The sequence below is a fragment of the Podarcis bocagei genome (genome assembly GCF_964188305.1).
Source record: "Podarcis bocagei genome assembly, chromosome: 11".
NCBI lineage: Eukaryota > Metazoa > Chordata > Lepidosauria > Squamata > Lacertidae > Podarcis > Podarcis bocagei.
In genome coordinates, this window is record NC_138136.1 from 36,831,850 (window position 1) to 36,853,964 (window position 22,115).

Consider the following 22,115-nt stretch of genomic DNA (forward strand, 5'->3'; position numbering starts at 1 on the left):
CTCTAAATGTTTACCCTTTCCTTTTGTTTTCACCTCTAAATTAAGTTTACTTTTAACTCTTTCTTCTCAAGCGTTCCATTCCTCCAGGCTTCTCTTATCCTGACAGATCAAGGGCGAGTAAACCTATCTAAGTGTCATCTCTCAGGGGCTTACACTACAAATACTATTCTCTCTTTCTCCCCCCGCCTTTTTCAGATGATCAATATCCCTGCCCCCCTGCACGAGGAAAAAACTCGCGCGCGCGTATCTTCTAACGTGTATACGCATTAGCACTTAGGGACGCACATCTGGGTCATGTGGTCACTTTATTTTTCATAGGACTTTTCCTACATTGCAGGAGGGTATGTACTTGCGTGTGGGGGAAAAAAATTAGATGAGGCTCTCGATTCTTAGGGGGATCCGGTCAAACTCACCGGCATTTTTATAAGCGTATACTCGGCGGGAGCCCAAACAGAAATAAACATAAAAATGAGTTTCAACATGTTTTGGGGCCTCACAGATCCCAGCGAGGAAAGCGAGAGCCGAATCGTTTGAGTGATGTCAACTTTCCCCTAATTTTAATGCCGATCTGCTTTTATGTGTAAGAGATCTCGCTCGCCTTCTTTCCCCTCTAGCGGTAATAACCTGACGCTGCCCTAAAATCGCGATCGAATGATATCGGTGAGGTTTAATTGCCAACTTAGCATCTCCGTCACACCTCCCAGCCCATTAGACGCTGCAGCCTCACCTGGTTCTACGGGCGAGCTCAGCGGCCTCGACGGCCAGAGCCTGATTATACAGCCAAGCTGCTAATTTAGCGAACCGCCCTTTCGAGGGAGGCCTTGATGGACGCCACACGCCGGAATCAGGCGCGTGCTCCGAGGAGGGGCCGGCGTGGCGCCGCTGCTCCCCGCCCGCCCCGCCAGCCGCCGCCTCCCCGCAGAATGAGAAGCGGGGAATTAGCCGAGGTGTGGGCAGGCAGGGAGCCGAGCAATTAGCGCCGAGCGGCCCCGGGGGGACAGCGGGAGAGGCGCCCGGGCCGCACTCTGCTGCAAAGGGCAAGGCGGCGGCCGGCCAGGCGCTGCGCCACAAGCCGGCCAGAACGGCCGCCTCGCCAGCCGCGGCGCCTGGCCTCCCGGGCCCTCTGTCGGGAGGGCGGCGTAAAGTTGGGGCCAAGCAAGACTAGCAGCAGCAGCAAGCCGGCGGGCGACGTGTTTCCCACCCCGGCCAGACTCTAAAATAGCAGACGCGGGGAAACCCTGAGAGGCAGAGGGCTTTAACCCTTTGCTCCCAGGGCGCTGGAAGAAAAGGCTTTCATCTGGGAGAGTGGGAGCTTCCCCTGCCCCCAGCAAATATCTGGCGCAGGATGGCGAGAGGGAAAGGTTAAAGCCCCACCCTCCCTTCAAGAGTTCTGACTCGGGTGAGAAGGATCCCTGCGACTTTCTCCTTTAACCTTTAAGAAGCCGTCAGCAGACATGGCAGCTGCTAGTTTGTCATAGAATCATAGCATTGTAGAATTGGAAGGGACCCAGAGGGTCATCTAGTCCAACCCCCTGCAATGATGGAGTCTCTTCTCCCCGCCCCTTGACCCGCACCACCCAGAGTAGAGTATAGAAAGAGATATCCTAATCTCAGACACACCGGCAGTTCTTTGGGGCAGATGAATGTATATGATGTCTAGAATCTATGAACTGCACGCTTACACACACACCCACACATGACATGTGACTGTGATGATATGCGTGGGAATGTTTGTTATATTCTGATAAATATTGAATGTGCAAGGACTCCGCAGATGGGCATCCATGTATTATGGTATCCCTAATATGCAATGTTCAAGTGTGTGTTCTGAATCTGTACAGAAGCTTATAGTTCACACATGCAGTACATGAATATACAGTGCTTAATTCAGGCATTTTTTTTTTTGCATTCCAGGCCACTTTATGTCTCTCATGAAGCAGACTATAGACCACAAGAGCTCAGGCCCCAATCAATCTTCCAAGTGTCACAAGAATCTTGCTACAACAAAATCTGGCTAATCTTTGGCAGTATGTGTGAGGGGTGCCTATTATCATGCAATAACTACTATATATGCAAAATTTGATGTGTGTACAACAGATAAATGCATACTTCATGCATGCATGATACTGGCATGCATTCTATGCATGGGTGTATATATAAACACATATATTACATGTGGTCAATATGCATTATGTACTATGTATAAAATAGAGAGCACACTATATAATATATTTATTTATTGATCCTGCCCATGAACTCAGAACTCAACTTCTTATCCCACCAGCATTGGGAAGTTCAAGATCAATAGGGAAGATGGTGATTTGCCCAATGCAATATGCACATTTGAGGGCTGTAAGGGATTTGTATCCTGGATTTGAATCCACATTCCATCCACTAAGGCTACTCTGGCATTGTGTATGTGCATTTATATGAGCCATTAATATAACAGATGTTCATATTACATACATATATAACAGTTTGCATAATTCCATTTTGGTGTGTCCATGTGTGTAGCATCAGCATCTGTATCACGCAAATAACCCCAGCCTGTGCATGTAATGCGTTTAGTCGAACAGATGTTGATATGCAACTTGCCCGCTTATTCCAGGTGGGTAATCAAGGAGCCCTCTCCAATGTACCAGCAAACCCTTTATGCAAGTGACTCTCCTTGTATGTCTGTTGCAGATAAAGATACATTAATGGGCCAGGCACCCATTATTATTGTATAGGCAGGCACAAATAGAGGGGAATGTGCACACATGACCATAGAGCATTGTTAATGATGTACACCAGCGATCTAAGATATACTTCATATCCATTTCAGTTTGTAGATAATTTTGCTACGTTACTCTCCCGTTTGTGTGTGTGTTCGTTCTCCTTCCGGACTGTAATCACAAGGGTAAATATTGGTAGGGATGCAATATATGTTTATGGCCCAAATGTGTGTGTAAACGCTTGAATTTAGGACTAACCTATATTTATTTGGTGCTCCGGGCAGCCAGTGGAAGCTGGAGGTGCGCATCTTTGCAACACAAAAGACCATGGAGCAAGCGGATGTCTCCCCGCCCCCCCCCGCCCCCGCCCCCTCGCTGGGCACAATGGCGAAGGAATCGCAGGACCCGCGCAAATGCGCTTCGCCAAGCGCTTTCCCTGGGAGTTGCTTTGGGCATTTCTTGGAGCCTTTGGCAGCAGACCACTTTCTGGGGGGGGAGTGGGGGGGTTTATAGATTTCTCCCAAGCACCCGCCCTCCTTCTCCTCGCCGTCCTATATTTCTATATTCATCTGATGGGCGATGGTGGCGTTATTAATTGTAGCCGCGCCTTTGCTTGCTCTTTGCGAGAGCAGCGCTCTAAATTGGCTCTAATAAATATTAGCCGCTAGATTAGGCGAGGTGAAGCTGGCGCGGCGCTCCATTTTCGACCTGTAGCCTCTGCAAAGCCGCCAGTTCTGCGCCAGATTAGCCCCATCCATCCAGTGTCAATGGTTGTCTTGTTGAGAAAATCAGTGAGTAAACACGGCTGACAGAGAGGGGGCTCAGCTGATTACTCATACAAATAGACTGCAAACTCCTCCAGGAGAAGCTGTTTCCAGAGATGGGTTTCTCGCATTGACAGCGCGCCTTCTCCCAGGATCGTGTGTCCTGCTGTTCCCACTTTGTCCTCCATCAATCACACAATTGTGTCCGGGATGTTTTATAGAGTCACTTAATATCCCTGCCTTCATCTCTATTCACTTAGAGAATGATCTGCCATAAGGGGGAAAGGCTTTTCTTCTCTCTCTCTCTCTCTTGCTTTCTTCCCCCCACAGACAAACCCGGGCCACAATAGCTCTGGTGGGGGAAACGCAGCCAATCGGGGGAAGCCGGGAAAATCTTGCCCGGCTTTCTGATGCAAATATATCAAACCATCCATGAGATATTTCAATTCCAGCCAACCCTGTGGTTTACATGTCGCCCGCTATTCCTTTATTGTCTGGTGTTATTACATTACCTTCAGCTTCTCATAATCACCTGGGGTAAGAAAAACAAAATTGGGGGGGGGGGGAGAAAAGGTTACTGGTTGAGAAAGGAAATGCTAAAGCTACATTGCACCTTCACACACACAAAAATAGCAAGAAATATACAGAGAGAATCTGATCTGTTGTTACCATCCATTAGCATCCCATTTTGGGTTTTAAGTTGATTAACTGACTCGAATTTAACTGGTTAATGGTTCAATTAGTCGCTTGATTTGAGAATCTCAATAGTGGTGGCAAGTGGAAGGTATAAAAAGAAGCGAAGAGTGTCTCCCGCCTAAATGAAGCAAGAGAATAATGCATGGCTTGCGAGGAATCACCTTCAGCGCATTCCTCGAAACCAGAGGTGAAGTCAGCCTGACAACGGTGCCACCAACATCGTACTCATCCGATTAAAAGTCGCATTTGAAGATTGCTTCCTTAAGCACGCTTAGCTGAAAGGAGGCTTCCTTGAAATCAATTGCACTGGCTTGAAAGTTTGGTGTTGGGTGTGTGCTGCTTTTTCCTTTTTGTTAATTTGTGGCTGTCAATGGACTCATTACTCCCAGTCACTTAGTAAAAAGGACCCCAACACACACAATTCCAAAGTAAGTTCCGATTAGGTGCATCGGGCTTGTTTACAAGTAAATCTATTAAGAATCAGGTCTTTAAAGTTACATAACAGTAACTGGCATAATTTATGGAAAGGGCTTGGGTAACTCCAGTTACAGCGCTCTCACCAGTCTTTTAAACATTTGACAGCAGCCCAAGACCAAAAGACCTGGCTTAACTGGATTAGTGGACGCAATAAGTGAAGTTCAACATCAAAATATAAAAAGTTTCAGATAGACTGTACTGTAAAATTGCGACGGGTCCCATAATCCAGTTAAAACAATGCACTTAGTATAATGATAGTATAGTAATAATGATTGTAGGTCCCAGCTTCACTGGGTAGTGAATCTCTTTCCATGAGTGCGCATTTTCTTCGCAGCTGCTTTTGTCCCTGGCCTGTTCTTACTGCCATATTCAAATAAGCATCACCATCACGTTTCCCTTGTAACTAGAATGGCCAGCCGGTCTAAGACGGCCTTGAATGCTGGAGAATGTTAAAGACAAGCGAAGGAGTTACAAGGTATTACTGTTGAAGTGCCTCATCTGCAAATTAGATTGCTACACAATTAATCAGAAAGTTAATTAATGAGCAAGTTACTAATTAGGACAATTTAAAACCGATGTTTATAGAGTCTTACTTTAAAAAAAATAAAAATACCAGCCAGCTAATTGGCCCATACCTTGGTTTCATAACTCATCACCAAGGTTATAATGCTACAGATGCTTTGTTTATTATGTAACACAAGGCAATTATGTCAGTATTATATTGGGCGCATCGTGAATCAATCTTGGAAATTTTGTTATCACTTTAAAGGCTGATATTTCTTAAAATAATAGAGAGAGGAGTATAACTGGGGAGGAGGCGGTTATTTTTCGTCACTCTCTCCAGAGACCTGACAAAGCCTGAATCTTTACCTGCTACAGCTTCCTGCAATACACACAAGCAGCTAGAGAGAGAGTAAGTCACGTTTCGCTGAGGTAAATAGCCAAATTACTATTGATATCGTAATAGGGGCTCTTGGATTTCCTCAAGTAATTGGGCATTGAGCAGTAGGGCAGACTAGATGTCCTTTAAGTTTCCTCCAAACGCTAATTCAACCATGATATGATTGTAAGTCTCTGTGACATACTCCCAGGTATTCTGCCTACTCCCTTGGCGATTCTGGAGAATCAGGGTTTTGTTAATGGGTGATATATAAATTGTTTTATATCCAATCTTATTAGATCATGGTGTTTTGTAAAAAAAAAAAAAAAGTTCTCTCCATATTTGCGATAAAATATCACAAACAAACAAACAAACAAACAAACAAACCCGAGAACAAGAAATATCATTTAAAAAGCAAACAAACCACTAACATCTCTACCCCTTTAAATGGGTGGTGGAACATAACTAGCTAAAATAAACGTATCGATGTGTAAGGACTGGGTAACATTCAATACCTGTGAAATAATGTCGATATAACTCCTTAAAACTAGGGATGAGAGGAATTAAGACTTATGAAATGCATAAAACTATGGTGGCAGCAGACCCAATAGTGAGTTTATTTTCCAAATATCCTGAATGGGGGGGGGAGAGAATCGCGTTTACCTGAATACCTATAAAATTCGTGAAGACTTTAAACTTTAAATATAAGGATAAACTCCACAAAGCCTGTGTGTGTGTGTTTGAGCATCCACGTCAGACTTCAGTAGAAAATGACCTTTATTGTTTTTAGTGGAAGGAGCGCATGAGCGCAGGCGCTGCCGCCGACTTGCCTTTGCGTTTGCTCTGTGGCGAGGCGAAGACATGACAGCAAGCCCCCATTGTCTGTTAGGTCCCCAAATGCTGATTAATTCTGCGCGCTGTAATGGCTCAGGTGTGTGTATCCTCAAACGGTACCGAGCGCTTGTCTAACCCTCATCTCCTTGCACCAAGCCTTCCTTCCCCCATCCTCTTAAACACAGAAGCCAATAATTCCTACGAACTCAGCAATATACAACCGTAGTATATTTACTCCACAGTCCTTCCCGTAAAGGCAAATGAAACAGCGACGAACTAAAATCTACCACGCCAGAATCAGGTCGATCTTCCACTCAAAACAAAACAAAAATGTAATCAATGAACCCCCTTGAAGTTTGGGGGAGAGCTGTTTTTGCTCCCTCCCCTTAATGCAAATATTTTCAAATTTGCTAAGCTAAACCAAGATTCTCATAAGCAAGTAGAGTTAAAGTCTTGTGCAGAGGACTTGCTTCCCTGTAGCTTGGGAGGTGGGTATATTTCATTCGCAGGGTTGGGGCCAAGTGTGCCTTTCGGCATTCACAATTCTGCCTCGCTTTCTCTAAACAAGGCCAAATTCATGCATGTGTTCTCCAGGAATCTTGTTAATCATTCTGACTGGGACATAACACGTTCGCACGTGTGTGTGTGTGTGTGTGTGGAGGAGGTTATACCCGAATTAGCTCTCCTGCTGCGGATGGGTAGGGGAAAGGCGAGAATTAAGCCGAACTATTTAGGGGCGTTTCTGGACAGTGTATATCGAGCTGCCTATTTTAGAAATCGGCATTATAAGTAGTTCCGGGTCACCATTCGCTAGTGTAGTTCAAGTTGCTGCTCCTTAGCAGTTGTTTGGAGCGCCATAACGCACCCAAACAACTCCTGGCAATCTCATCTTCAACCATGAGGAGTACATATAGGTAATTTTTAATGAAGAGGTTCCTGTACCACGTTATTAGCAATAAATCTACACTATTCTTTGTTGGTTAAAATCATTATCATCATCATCGCTATCATTACTGAACTCATTATTCTTGTGTTACTATCAGAGTAGATTTATGATAATACCCACCATCACGCCTGAGCTAAAGAAGGTGTAAAGGTTTGATTAATAGCTGCTTTCACGTTTTAATACTCGACATTTTCTCACTTTTTTGTAATAAATAAGGACTGTAATAATTACAGGAGGTAATTGCTGCTCTGATCAGACACATATGTGTTTCTCTTAAAATCTCCAGCGGACACAAGATCGGATCAATGCGAAGCACAGCCTAAGAAAATAGTAAGGTATTGTCCAGCAACACGGATAACTGAAAAAGTAAACCTCTGAAAAAAGAAAGAAAGAAAGAAAGAAAGGCGAATTTCTTCATAGAACGATCCGACGCTTTCTGGGTGCGCCTAGCAAGCTGGATGGGCCACGTGGATGGGCCGCTCCAAACCTCACAAAAGCCCCACAACTGGATGCGAGCGTGTCAGCTTGCCAGACAATTAGAGCTGGATTGCAGAATGGTTCAGGGACGAAGATATTATTGGACTGTCTTCGTCACTTTGTCTTTGCACACATACATGCTGCACGCAGAAACGGGTCTAGATACTCTGGATAACCCGTCATCCATCCTCGCTGGCGGTGAATTACCGAGCGGGAGAGAGAGGGAGAGGGAGGGGAGCGAGCGAGCGAGCGAGTCTCTGGCGAAGAGCAGCACAACACTCTATCTGTCCCTTAAAGGTTACACGGCGCACTGCTTCGCTTTGTCTTCCTCGTGCCCTTTCCTGGCAAAAATGGAGACATCACATCCTTGCCCAGCCCCGGCTCAGTATTTATGAAGGTTTTCTGACAAATAGGCAGGCTGGCCACGCATGGGTGGCTGCCTTCATTCCGCACTTGGCTTGTTTACATAGGACCAGCACCATTTCCACGGATTAAACAAATCACAGCGAGAAGAAGACATTTATAATCCGCCAACGAGGCCACAGGCAGTTAAAAATGGTGCGTGTGTGGATGTGAGAATGGCGGTGAGGAAGAAAAATAACGTCTCTGGCCAGGGAGCTGACCTTCTCCTGAGAGGGCAACTCAGGGGTATACAGAGATAAATGCAAGTTATATATAATAGTACAAGCACACACATTGTATACATATATACAGAGTGCCATATATTGCATTATTGTATTATGAGCCTTACACGTTTTTTTTTTTTCCTATTTAAGGAATTTTCTGCAAAATGGGCCAATAATAATAAACTACTCTCTGACCATTGACTAAGGAAGTGCATATATTATGTATATCATGTACATAATATATGTATTGCATATAAGTATATATAGTTATGTCAGTATTGAATAGATCATATTGGCACTAACAAACTGGCCATAATTCAGAGCACAGTGTGATGCACTGAAATTCCATTAATATCAGTGGGTTTAAGAAAGTGTGGCTCACTACTGAATAGTGGCCACTGTGAAGAATATACATTGCTAATATATACAATTATTGGACATATAATTCCATATACACCCATACGTTACAGTATATGTGAAAGTCTGTTTTGGTATAACAGGCTGGGTGAGCAATTCACATGTGTTTGTGCAAAGGTTAATCACACTCTTACCTAATATATAAGATTACATCTTTATATACATATACATATTCTCTGGGTGAATCCATGAATGTAAACAGGTTATCCTCAGAATGTAAACAGGTTACCCTCTGTTTAAAATTGGAATTTTGACTGGCTACAAGGCCTGCATCCCGCAAGACTAGATTGTCTGGAAGTGCGTTAATCCAGATTGGTTGCCAAAAATATTTTATTCCGATCAATTGGATGGCTTTAAAACAACATGGGAACACAACCAATGGCGTTGGGCTGCATTCCCTTAACGAGAGACTCGCCGAAGGTTGAGCCTGACACACATCACAAAACCTTTTCTGATCGATATCATATCACCCCATTAGAAGGGAGTGGTTTGGGTTTTTGTTTAAATGTAGGGCTTGCTTGCCACGACATTTCCCCCCCTAAAAGCCTGTGTCTAGAACTGTAACTTTAGGGCTAAGGCGAACAAGGAATGGGAAACAATGGTAGGTAAAGACGCTCATGGGCATCCAAAGACCCTGATTTTTAAGGCTGGCATTCAGCTCCCGTGGGAATCTCCCTCAAGTGCATTAAGTTTGAAGCCTTCACCCTAAGATCGGAATGGCGAGAAACAGTCACGTGGATAGGGTGGGCTAAGGGTGGCGATGGAATTCGAATCGAGCAGGCAGTTGAGGGGAAGCGCCTTTTAGTTTCCCGGGGCCAGGCGGGGGGAAAGGGCGCTTAGGGTGTCAGCACAATTCCGTTCCGCTTCTTGTTCTCGCCATTCACCCGGAAGTATAAATGAAATAAATCCCGAGGTGGTTTTTTTTATTCCCCGCCACCTCCTCCCCGTCAGGAAAGTCGAGCATGTTTGTATTATGATTTCTCGCTGCCTCTCTCTCTGGGCTAAGAATGATAGCGCTGAGGAAGGAACCATGACTGGAAATGTTGCCCTTCCTCTTCTGTCAGCTATCAGGGCAGCTCGCGGCTGCTGCTGCTTGCTTTCCCTCCTCCTCCTTTCCACTGCAGCTGGTGGGGTGGTTGTTTTGTTTTTTTAAAATATATATTTTTTTATGACAGATGTCAGCCACCTCAGGCAGCGGGAGCGAGAGGAGGAAGGAAATTCCCCACAAAATAGCAATGGTTTCGAAAAAAAAGGATCACAACAAAAATATTGAATAAATTCCCTTTTAATTTATTTGATCATTCCACATTACGGAGCTATGAATTGCTCAAATTTGATAACAAGTACTCAATTCAACTCATTATGTAAGTTAAATTAGACTTCGATAAAATTTCAGTGGCGCGCAGTGGTTCCTAAAATGAAATGTAATTTGTGCAAGAATTTGTTGTATCTGTCACAAATATTTCCAATTAGCGGCCGTAATTATTTGATAGTTTCTGCAATTATGGCTTAAACGGGTGAATTTGGGACTGTGGAGGACCCTAATTGGCCTAAATTTGATATTTTGCATATTTGCATAATGAGGAAATTGGTAGAAAATTGTGTTCATTCATTTGTGAAAAATCCTATGAATTTTATGAATTTGAAAGCTCTGTTTGTGCAGACTGTGACTTTGCTTGCTGATCCCTGAGGAGCTCGCGCTGAATGCCTGAGCGGGCAGCGCGCCAACTTCTCCACAAGGAGGAGAGAGAGAGAGAGAGAGAGAGGAAAAAAAGAGAAAGAGAAAGAGAGAAAGGATGGGTGGGGGAGGGGAACAGGGAGAGCCGCGGCCGCGCGCGCCAAACAACGGGAAATTCTGCGCATGCGAACACGGTTCAGCCTCTTCTAGGCGTGATTGCAAAGTGCTGGAGGCGTAGCGCCCGCGCGCTTTGTGCTGAGGGGGAGCGGCGATAGCTGAGAGCTGCTGCTTTTTCAGTATCCCGCGGTTCGTTTTCTGTCACATATGCCTACGCAGGTGCGCGTGAGAAAAGAGCCCGGTCCTCCTCTCGGAAGACGCTGAGAGGCTGAGCAGGCTCGTGCACGCGTGATTTTCTTAAGCGAAATGGCCAAATGCCTCTCTCCTTTTAGCGGGCGCGTTTGTGTGATCTATGGCTCTGTCAGTTTGAAACAGTTAAAAGAGAAGCCAAAGCCTGGGCTTTTAAGATGCCGGCCCAGCAACCCCATTCATCATTGCGTCGCGGCGTTTTTTAACGTCCCCGCGCTCGGCTGGGGTTAACGTCTTAACAACTCCTTTGACGCAAGGCAGAGTCTGGATCCAGCCCAAGGGGTGGGTGCTCAACAGAAGAGACCCTGTGGAAAAGAAGAATCGGGAAGCCCGCGTGAGAAAGAGGAGGGTTCCCCCCCCCCCCGAAAAAACAGCACAAGAAAATAAATATTCTCTACGTAGGTTAGGAGGGAGAAAAGTGAGTTTATTATAATTGGGTTTATAATTATTGCCTTAGGCCAAGGTTCAAATCCCAAGTTTAGAGGTGCTTGAAGGAGATTGAGTTATACATCACTTTGGGATTCACTATACACACACACACACACACACACACACACACACACACACTCTCTATATAAATAATGATTTGCCCTAGTTTTAGTTATTCCCACATATTTTATTCTTTTTATTTCCATACTTCTTAAAAAGTACCTCATTCCTAAATAAGGAAATGGAAGTGATAATGCTAATACAGCCAATTGCAGGTAGGGGTGTGAGCAGCCCAGTTAAAGGTTTCCACTCATCAGTTGAAGAAGTGGTTTAGGAAACTGGTTTTCTAGATGAAACTGAGTAAAATGAAGGAAGGGTCAGGAGGTCAGGTTTCAAACCTATGAAGGAATGTTATGAGCTCGCAACTGTGTTTCTTGATCTAACGGGGCAGGTTGTCGGGTGTGAGTTTAATGGTGGCCTTGGATAAGCCACTCCTTAGCATTTGAACAGTGACTTCTTGAGACAAGAATTGCAAGTATGTTGCAAGCCTTTGTGTTCTGTATGTGTTTATGTGTTGGAGTTCACATACTGTTTACTCCTGTTGAATGAACTATCAAGGGCAGGGCAGAGCGAGGCTACCCTGTGCCTTCTAAGCTAGCCTGCTGCACTCAGGTATCATGGAGGGTGTTGTCCCGTTGTCAGTGTTGAAGTGATACTAAACTGCCAGTCTCGGTGGCTTTTGTACATGAAGTACAAAGAGGCACTATCTGCTTCAGGTAGCCCAATGTTTTGGGCTGGCCCTTGTCAAGGGAAGCAGTGGCTCAGTTGGTATGGGGGGGAAACCATGTACAGTTTAGACCTGGGGTGGCCAACCTGGTGGCCAACCATAGCAAATGGTCAAGAATGAGGGGTATTCTAGTTTACATCTTCTGGATGCTGGGAATCCCTATTCTAGACTAGAGATTCTGTGTAGTGAGGGATGGTGAGTTGATGTAAAGAACAGATAAAAAGCATTGTGAGCAGCTAAAAGGAAAACCTCTCTGGACCTAAACACAGGATAGTTGTGTGTGTTCTTTGTGGGAAGGTGGACTTAAAAGTGCTATTAACCAAGAATGTGAAGGTTGGGGGTGGCGAGTTTTTCATATTATTCAGCACACATTCATATTTAAATAGCTTGTTAAACGTTTGGTTGCAGTTTTCAAGTACATGTAATATTTAACTTTTCATGCAGGAAATACATACTCTTGAAACAGTTTAATTATTAGGTTTAAACTCAAGTTGCAAATCACATACTGTGCTCTGGAGTTGTTTTATTTGAATGAATGGACTTACTTTGGTGATAGAGACTTAAGGAGTATGAGCCCAGTTTTACCACTAATATTTTCTCTTACGATTTGTAGCTAGGCATTAAAAGAAAGCAAGTCTATATTTGTGTCACTTAAAAATATATATTTTGAATTCTCAATCCACAAATCTCCCCCCTGTCCAGATGGAACAAAGAAGTCTTCAAAAGTTGCAAATCCTGACCTGGGAATATTATATAACATTCCGCTAGAGAGTTTTATATACTTCATTTTATGTCCCCTGGGTAACTTTACTGGGTTAGCACTTTCCCTATTGCCATGGAGCTGCATAATATGTGAAGATGTACTGCACTCTAAATGCTTAAGTGCTCTGTCTTACAGTGCTTTCCTGGTAAAGGTCAACATAAATTCATCTTCCATTGATGCAGCATTTGTTTTTGGCTTCTAAAGCACGCTGTGTTAGGGATGGAAAAGAATTTCCATTAAAATGTAAACAGTGAATGGACAGGTATATGGAGCTACTGCTGAGCATTTGGCAGTGTTCTCTTTTTTGTATGTGTGATTGGGTGGTTTGGGGAGCTCTTAAGTTGAGATATGCTTCTAATAAGTGTTCTTTGTTCTCTCTTTCCATTACCAATATGGCTTGATCTCATACTACTTCCAGAAGATACTGTTGTGCACACCTGTGGCTTCAGAGCTGTAAATATGAAAAGGTAGCAAGCACACCTGTTTCCAACAGAAAATGAGTGCTTGGTGGGAAATCCTGATTCAAACACCAGGGGTTGTTTGTGCATGCATTCTTTTTGAAATAGACATGCATGCTTACCCTTCCCAAATTATTCCTTCATGCATTATAATACAAAACCATTGTAGAAAGTGTACAGCCAAAGGCTACACTATTAGGTGTACTTAGAAGGGGGAAAATCTCATTTGATTGCAGTGCAATCCTAAACATGTATAATAGGAAGTTAATTCTCCATTTAACTCTTTCAGACTTATGGAGCAAGCCTGTGTATGCCTACACAAAAGTATATACCCCACTGATATAGTAGGAGTTATTCCCAAGTGTGAGTGTGTAGAATTGTGGCCTTACTTCCAAGCAAGCATATATAGGATCATACTGTAAGGACTGTTTAATAGTGCCAGAGATCATCACTTCTTTTTCATAAAGGCCAGCTTAGAGTGCCCCTAAGTTCTTGATTAGCCGGGTCACAGAGCCTGCAATGGCCAACTTCAGGATGGTAACAAAACTAATGTTGCCTTAATTTATTTATTTAATATGCTTCTATCTTGCCTTTCTATTAATCAAATTTTTAGGACTGCTTCATATATTAGTTATAATGTGCATTTGCTACAGAACTGTGTTGAGTACTTGCTAAAATTGTAACATGAAGCTCAAATAGCCTTTTTGTTGTTGTTTGTGTATGTCATTCAGACTTGTTAGAGACTTTGGGCTCACCAGGGCTTTGTTGTTGTTTAGTCGTTTAGTCTTGTCCGACTCTTGCACATATACCTGCTGGTAACCAGGGCTTACCTCAGTGTATTTCTTCATCGTACATGAGATGGGGTGTGGTGTGCTTGTGGGAAAGCTGTGTGTATTTCACTGTATTAGCAGGTATACAGCACAGCTTTGTAATGCATAACTCTTAACATTGTCACATAGTTGGGACAATACTGGCCAGGATCCAAACAACTGTGAAACTAGTTCCATGAACCCAAGGAGGCTTTAGATTTGTTTCTCTTGAACATTAGCCTCACACCATGCTGCACAGCAAATCTCTTTTGAAACTGTAGGGAGTTTAAGAGGGGAATAAAGGACTCCACTGTGGTGTATGAGTTTACGCAGTTCTTTAGATCTCAGCTTCTCAAACCATAGATGTAGGAGCCTATGGAGAGGGCAAGATAGCTCTATGGTAGTAAATGTATAAAACAAATATAATAAACTTATTAATTGGCAAATAGGTGATCTTTTATAGTACATCAGAAAACCACCACCTGAGGTGTGTGCCTCATTCTGCCAAATTGTAGGATTAGTCCCTGAGACTGTAGGTGATCAGAAACGCTAAGCACAGAGGGAAAGACATAACTTGCTGAAATGGAGTACAGAAAATGCCTGAAAGGTGGACCATATCTAATATTTTGGGGGCTGTTTGCATTTACAGGTAATCCGATAGTTTGGTGGGGAAAACAATTATTATAAAAAACATTTCTAGGCAATTGCCTTTCTAGACAACTGATCTTAACCCCCATCTTCATGAGACTGCTGTTCAATATTTTTGTAAAAACTGCTAAGTCAAATCATCAAGAGATTTGTAGTGTGGCATCAAGCATATGTGAATGACACAGAACTTCCTGCTTTTCCTATTTCATCTAATTCTGGTCAGGTGGTGAAAATGCTGAACCAATGACTGGGATTGGTAATTAAGTGTATAAGAAAAGGTGGAGGTTATGTTGGTGGTCAGTTTGGTTGTGTGGGCTCGTGGTATTCAAACCTATTCTGGATGGGGTTGCATTTCTAAAGAATGACACCTGTGGTTTGGGGATGCTTCTAGATCCAACTCTCTCTTTAGAAGCACAAGTAGCCTTGCAGCAGTTTTCCAAAGTGTTGCAAGTTGCTGTAAAGTACAGTAAGAATATAGCTGCAGGATTGCTAACTAGGATCAGGTAGTGGGAAACCACCTTGTTTGTGCTTAAGCTAGGAATGGGGACCCTGTGTTGAATAATAAGCAGCTAGGGGAGAAGGAGGAGAGGATAGAAGTTGAAAAAAGAGTTGTAAGTGGGGGAGAGCCCTATTCCCATCCTCTGGTCCCTCTGGAAAGCTCAATAAAGCTGCTGTACCTGGAACTGGTTGTAGACAGTGCAGCTGAATGGGACACAGCTGTGGGCACCCACCTTGGGTCTGCCCATGAAAAGCAAGTCTCAAGTGAGAGACTAGGATGATGTCTGCTGTTTCCAGGAGCTCTTCTCGTTGTGAGACTTTTCTGGGTGAGCTGAGAGTTTGTTTGGACCTTGGGTGAGAACCTGGAGGAGGCTGAGAGGGAGAGTGTCAAAAGGAAAATGAATTGATACTGATATATATATTTGTAGCTTTGTATTACTACTTATATGTAAGTGCATATTTTTGTAATATTTTGTTTAAGTTGTATTTTGTACACTGTGTAGAGCTATTTTTAGTATATTAAGTGGTATAGAAATTAAATAATCAAAATAAATACTCAAATTACCAGTGTCCATACTAGTTGGGTCTGATGGGAGTTGGAGTTCAACAGCATCTGGCAAGTCACCATCCCTGGTTTAAGTAGTTTATGTTGGCTCACTTCTAACCCTGATTCAAAGTACTGGTGTTTGATTGTGAAGCCACTGAGAATTGGGTACCTGTAGGATCATTCTATAGCTACTGTACTTGCAAATGATCACTGTGTTTATTTTGTGTACATTTAAGCTGTAATTGAATGGTCACCAACTACACTTTTGCATGTCATTGACACTTGACCCCAGTGTTTACATTTTTTAACACACACCCCTTATAATATATATACACACACATACCAATTGAGGATAGCATTTTGTGCATCTGAAGAAGTGGGATCTAGTTTATAAAAGCTTATGGTGTAATAAATATGTTAGCCTCATTTGAATGCCTGGTACCACCTCTCCCATTTCATCCTAAGACTATGATTAGATGTAGATTTCATGGCTTAAAAATCAAAGTTTTTTCTTCCCACTGTGCATTACTGTTTTTCTGACAGAGATTGCAGTAGAGTATTGCACACTATTCTGTAATATTTTGGTAAGCCTGATAAAGGTATTGTTCTAATATGGATTTTGAATGCTTTATGAGTGCTTTTGTAGAGACTACATTGTAATCTTCTAGAATATGCTTTTAAAAAGCCACAAAGTTAAAAACATGCCTCCTTTGTTTTTCTCTTTAGGTCAATTTTGTATACTCTGCCAGCTCCAGTGATGAAGAACTAGGATAGATATCAACTAATTGCAAGGCTGTACTTCCATCCGTTACAAAGGAACAGGTATGTGTTATTAGCAGTGCAGTCAGACTAGCTTTACTTTGGAGCTAATAAAATCAAATCTGGTATAGATGGGTGATTTCTTGTTTGTTATTTTTGGCACCTGGAATGGTAATCTGAAATAGTTGAAATAACTCATCCAGTTTTGTTTTGGCTCAAAATTGTTCCATTTCTATTTGTTATTTTTCACTATATCAGTACCTATTTTCTGTTCTACATCTGGCACTATGGAGTTACAAGAATGGCGGACGTAATCCCAAGGAAACTAAGCATGTTCAAACACTATAGAAATCAATTAAATGGAAAGGCATTAAATTTTCCCTGCATTGCACCTAGCTATTGCAATCCAGTTAAAAGTGGTTGCAGGTAGAGTTGTGATGGGAACGGGTCGTTGCTCAGTAGTAGAATTCAGTTGTCCCTAACCCTCCAGTTTGTGGATGAGTGTCTGAATGAACGTGGTGTGTACTGACACAGTCCTCCATCAGGAGAGGATGTGGGATCCAAACCCAGCCTTTTACATACTGGACCTCATAGACTTTACATGATAACATAGAAACAGCCAAAGTTCTACTTTCCTTCACTTAAGATTTTGGCTTCAAATGCTTGGGACACATGATCAATTCACTTAAATTAACTATCTGACTAGGGTTTTCCCCTAGAGCCTTCTGGGGATGGTAGGCTCACACCCTTTCATTATCTGTCTCTAAGCATTCTCTCTGCTGTGGGGAAATCAATAGGGACTGTTTGTCATTATGTTTGGGGGGAAATCAAGCCACTTACATGGGGTCTTGGATTTGGAAGCGTGAATTTAGAAGCCTTTCTGCAGGCTCCTATCTTTGGAAATGTTGGCTCTGAATTCTTTTCAGATTTGTCAAAATAAGAATAAAAATATTTTCTGGTTTGGCTAGAAAACCATCACTTAGTTGGCTCAGCTTGGTTTCCCACCCCCTCTAGTATCTTCTGCAGTCCATCTGTTGAAATGTGAAGCCAAAATGCTTTAGAATTATGTTTTCATAGGGAATTCCCTGTTAATTAGTTATTTCTCTCTGCCATGTGTAGCACACTGATGATATCAGCTATTTTAAGTCCATAAAATGCAATCAGCTGCTCAAAAAGTTTTTCCTCTCTCCTAGGAATCATTTATTTTCTCTGGTTATAAACATGCTGCATTTGAACCTTGGCATGTTGATCATTTGAGCTGCCAGATCTGTTTGCAACACTAAGGTCAATATCCCTGCAACACTGCTGACATAAGAGTGGCATTGCCTTACTGTAGCAGGCAGTAAGCACAATTATTTGTGCAGAATCTTTGTCGTTTAAAAAAAAAAATTCCCATATCCATAATTCAGAATGAATTGGAACATAATTTGATTAAAAATGGCTCCGTTCAACTGTCTGTTCTGCATTGACAACCATATTGCGCTTCAAGAACAAGGGGCAGGCTTAAATGTATTTTATGTAAAAGTGCAATGATCACCTATTGATGGGGACATAGGAATGGGGTACTTTGAATCATCCCCATCCCCCAAATAAGTGACTGATACTGTGAAAGTGGGTGAAAGTACTGGACATCTGATTAACTTCATGCGCAAGTGGACTCGCCTTGCAGAATCCATTTGAATGTAAGAACATAAGGAGAGTCCCAATGGTACAATGTAGACCAGCATCCTGTTTCCAACAGTGGGTGGCTAAGATTCCTCTGAAAGTTGGCAAGCAGGATATACAAGCAAAATCTTTCCCTTGTTATTTATTCCCAGTGTTTGGTATTCAGAGGTATACTGCCTCTAAACACAGAGCTTGTACAGTGGTACCTTGGGTTACATACGCTTCAGGTCACATACACTTCAGGTTACAGACTCCGCTAACCCAGAAATAGTGCCTCGGGTTAAGAACTTTGCTTCAGGATGAGAACAGAAATTGTGCTCCGGTGGCAGCGGGAGGCCCCGTTAGCTAAAGTGGTGCTTCAGGTTAAGAACAGTTTCAGGTTAAGAACGGACCTCCGGAACGAATTAAGTACTTAACCCGAGGTACCACTGTATTTAGCAAAAATGCAATATGTCTGGTTGGCTATTTCTGAGTATGCACTCCCATTTCAGGACAGAAAGAAACATTTGTTTCTTGTTTCACCATCAGTGAAAATTTCTTCCTTTGTCTATCGTTTGAAAAATACATTAATATGTCAGTTCTTAAACCCTTTTTGTAAGGAATTGTTACACATGCAGATCAGAATAGAAGCATTCATTAGTACAGTATTAGTAGTAGAAATAATATGTGCCATCAATGTGCATGGCATTTTACAGAGTACAAGAGGACAGGTCCTTGCACTGAAGACCTAACAGTCTAATATTCATGTGATTAGGATCTAGTCACATGACCTAATGCTGGGAAATCAATTTTTCATAAGAATTATATATGAGAAAAAGGATTTGAGTGTTAAATCAGGGAATGAATTCTCACGGTTACCAAAGTGTGGTAAGTCACAATAGTAGAATGGGAAGAAAGCTTTTATATATTTTTAAACTGAAAAGTTTTTCCTCTCTCCTAGGAATCATTTATTTTCTCTGGTTATAAACATGCTGCATTTGAACCTTGGCATGTTGATCATTTGAGCTGCCAGATCTGTTTGCAACACTAAGGTCAATATCCCTGCAACACTGCTGACATAAGAGTGGCATTGCCTTACTGTAGCAGGCAGTAAGCACAATTATTTGTGCAGAATCTTTGTCGTTTAAAAAAAAAAATTCCCATATCCATAATTCAGAATGAATTGGAACATAATTTGATTAAAAATGGCTCCGTTCAACTGTCTGTTCTGCATTGACAACCATATTGCGCTTCAAGAACAAGGGGCAGGCTTAAATGTATTTTATGTAAAAGTGCAATGATCACCTATTGATGGGGACATAGGAATGGGGTACTTTGAATCATCCCCATCCCCCAAATAAGTGACTGATACTGTGAAAGTGGGTGAAAGTACTGGACATCTGATTAACTTCATGCGCAAGTGGACTCGCCTTGCAGAATCCATTTGAATGTAAGAACATAAGGAGAGTCCCAATGGTACAATGTAGACCAGCATCCTGTTTCCAACAGTGGGTGGCTAAGATTCCTCTGAAAGTTGGCAAGCAGGATATACAAGCAAAATCTTTCCCTTGTTATTTATTCCCAGTGTTTGGTATTCAGAGGTATACTGCCTCTAAACACAGAGCTTGTACAGTGGTACCTTGGGTTACATACGCTTCAGGTCACATACACTTCAGGTTACAGACTCCGCTAACCCAGAAATAGTGCCTCGGGTTAAGAACTTTGCTTCAGGATGAGAACAGAAATTGTGCTCCGGTGGCAGCGGGAGGCCCCGTTAGCTAAAGTGGTGCTTCAGGTTAAGAACAGTTTCAGGTTAAGAACGGACCTCCGGAACGAATTAAGTACTTAACCCGAGGTACCACTGTATTTAGCAAAAATGCAATATGTCTGGTTGGCTATTTCTGAGTATGCACTCCCATTTCAGGACAGAAAGAAACATTTGTTTCTTGTTTCACCATCAGTGAAAATTTCTTCCTTTGTCTATCGTTTGAAAAATACATTAATATGTCAGTTCTTAAACCCTTTTTGTAAGGAATTGTTACACATGCAGATCAGAATAGAAGCATTCATTAGTACAGTATTAGTAGTAGAAATAATATGTGCCATCAATGTGCATGGCATTTTACAGAGTACAAGAGGACAGGTCCTTGCACTGAAGACCTAACAGTCTAATATTCATGTGATTAGGATCTAGTCACATGACCTAATGCTGGGAAATCAATTTTTCATAAGAATTATATATGAGAAAAAGGATTTGAGTGTTAAATCAGGGAATGAATTCTCACGGTTACCAAAGTGTGGTAAGTCACAATAGTAGAATGGGAAGAAAGCTTTTATATATTTTTAAACTGAAAATTTAAAAATTCTATAAGATAGAAGCCCAGTCATTAATTTTTAGGTTGTTAGGTTGATGAAAATGGCTAATGTTGAATATGCTGTTTGTAATCCTATTTCCCTCCACTCCAATTTATTAACATTTCATCATTTATACAACTTCAGACATCTGCATAACAGTAACAGTGTTTACAACTATGTTTACAAGGGTACCTGAATTGGGATAGGAATAGCTAACAGATATATGTGCAGAGCTTTAATGATATGGTTAAGATTTACCAAAGTTTAAACAAATGGGATAAATACCGTAGTGTTTTTCAGCAATCTCTTTTCTCATTTGTTCCTCCTTCAGCTGTATACTCTTTCTGCCTTTCCTTCATCTGTCTACCACCTGTTCTGTCCCCGTTCTTCAGCTGTTCTGCCTATGAGTGCCCTGCCCCATAGCTTTTCTTCTGATGAGTCATCTTCCCACTTTAGTCCTCAGATTCCTTCCAAACAGCCAAACAAAGCTTCAGCTTCCAACACATTAAAACTTTCAGAAGCATTCTATGACATCATAGTTCAACCTATCACTAGTAGAGATTTCAAGATTACACAATAACCCCCTGTATTATAGTACAGATGCAGCTGTATTACAAAACTTACTCTTAGGCCTTGTTTGCCAAAACACAGAAGCCTTAGGTTGCCTCTGATAAATATTCACACTCAGGAGAAAGAGAATTCCACAGTTGGGAAGCAACCATTTTGAGAATTTCCCCAAAAGACAGACCTGGCAAGTGGAGGAGCTTTGAGTGCTAGGCTACTCCTAAGCCCTAGGCAGTTCCTAACTGTGATCACAAAGCACAAAGAGATGGAACAGCTGAAATGTGATTTCCCCTCAACTCCCAATGCACATGTTTATGATTTAAGTACAATTTGCTCCGCAAAGTCTAAATAGATCACAGTAGCAAGGGTTCCAAGGTTTCCACCCTTTAAGATTGAAACAGATGTTAGGCAGCACCTCTTAGATTCTATGGTGCTTCGCTGATACTGCTAAAAACATAATGGTTTGGATCATAAGAATTGCCAGTGGAGTTTTGCTTATAAAACAAGGCTTTCCCAGTTCTTCTACCTATCTGTACCCCTGTCACACACAAGGTTGAAAACACAAGTTTGTATGCAGTTTGCTATTTAAATTATACTTTTCATTGAGTACACTTTTAAATTTTATAGCAAGTTACTCAGTATTTAATGACAAATGCATCCATTACCAAGTAAAAAGGCAGGCGTGGAACACCAGCATTTGTGTTTTTAGGAGTACATGTTGCATGTTTCAGTTCCATGCCTTAACCTGTAGCACATGCAGTGTTCCTGAGTGAATTTCATGGCTGAGGCAGGATCTGAATCTCCCCTGTGTAAATCAACACATTCCCCAGTGCACCTTTCTGATTTCCCTTAGTACAATTATATATGCTTATTTTCAAGCATCATATGCAAGACACTAGATTGAATCTATGGTTTAAAACAAATATTTAGATGATGGGCTGAAAGGGGGATTATTTACCACAGCTGAGAATGTGAGCAG

At 42.2% G+C, this 22,115-nt stretch overlaps 3 long non-coding RNA genes across 8 annotated transcripts in view; 2 read left to right on the forward strand and 1 right to left on the reverse strand.

Annotated features, from left to right (window-relative positions):
• Positions 1–3,523: 3,523 nt before the first annotated feature.
• The window catches only part of LOC308597443, a 41,389-nt gene continuing 22,797 nt past the window's right edge, over positions 3,524–22,115 (reverse strand). For both annotated transcript variants that reach the window (XR_014012989.1, XR_014012990.1), the window contains one exon: positions 3,524–4,010. This is a non-coding gene — a long non-coding RNA (uncharacterized lncRNA). The remainder of the gene's footprint in view (positions 4,011–22,115) is intronic.
• Positions 5,432–7,715, forward strand: LOC308597434. The gene is made up of 2 exons (XR_014012980.1): positions 5,432–5,584; positions 7,598–7,715. It is a non-coding gene; the product is annotated as an uncharacterized lncRNA (long non-coding RNA).
• LOC308597383 overlaps positions 9,646–22,115 on the forward strand; it is a 159,734-nt gene continuing 147,264 nt past the window's right edge. For 4 of the 5 annotated variants that reach the window (XR_014012907.1, XR_014012908.1, XR_014012909.1 and 1 more), the window contains exons 1-2: positions 10,688–11,293; positions 16,541–16,636. This is a non-coding gene — a long non-coding RNA (uncharacterized lncRNA). Of the gene's footprint in view, positions 10,196–10,687; positions 11,294–16,540; positions 16,637–22,115 lie in introns of those variants that run through there. The other variant, XR_014012906.1, reaches the window with a different exon arrangement.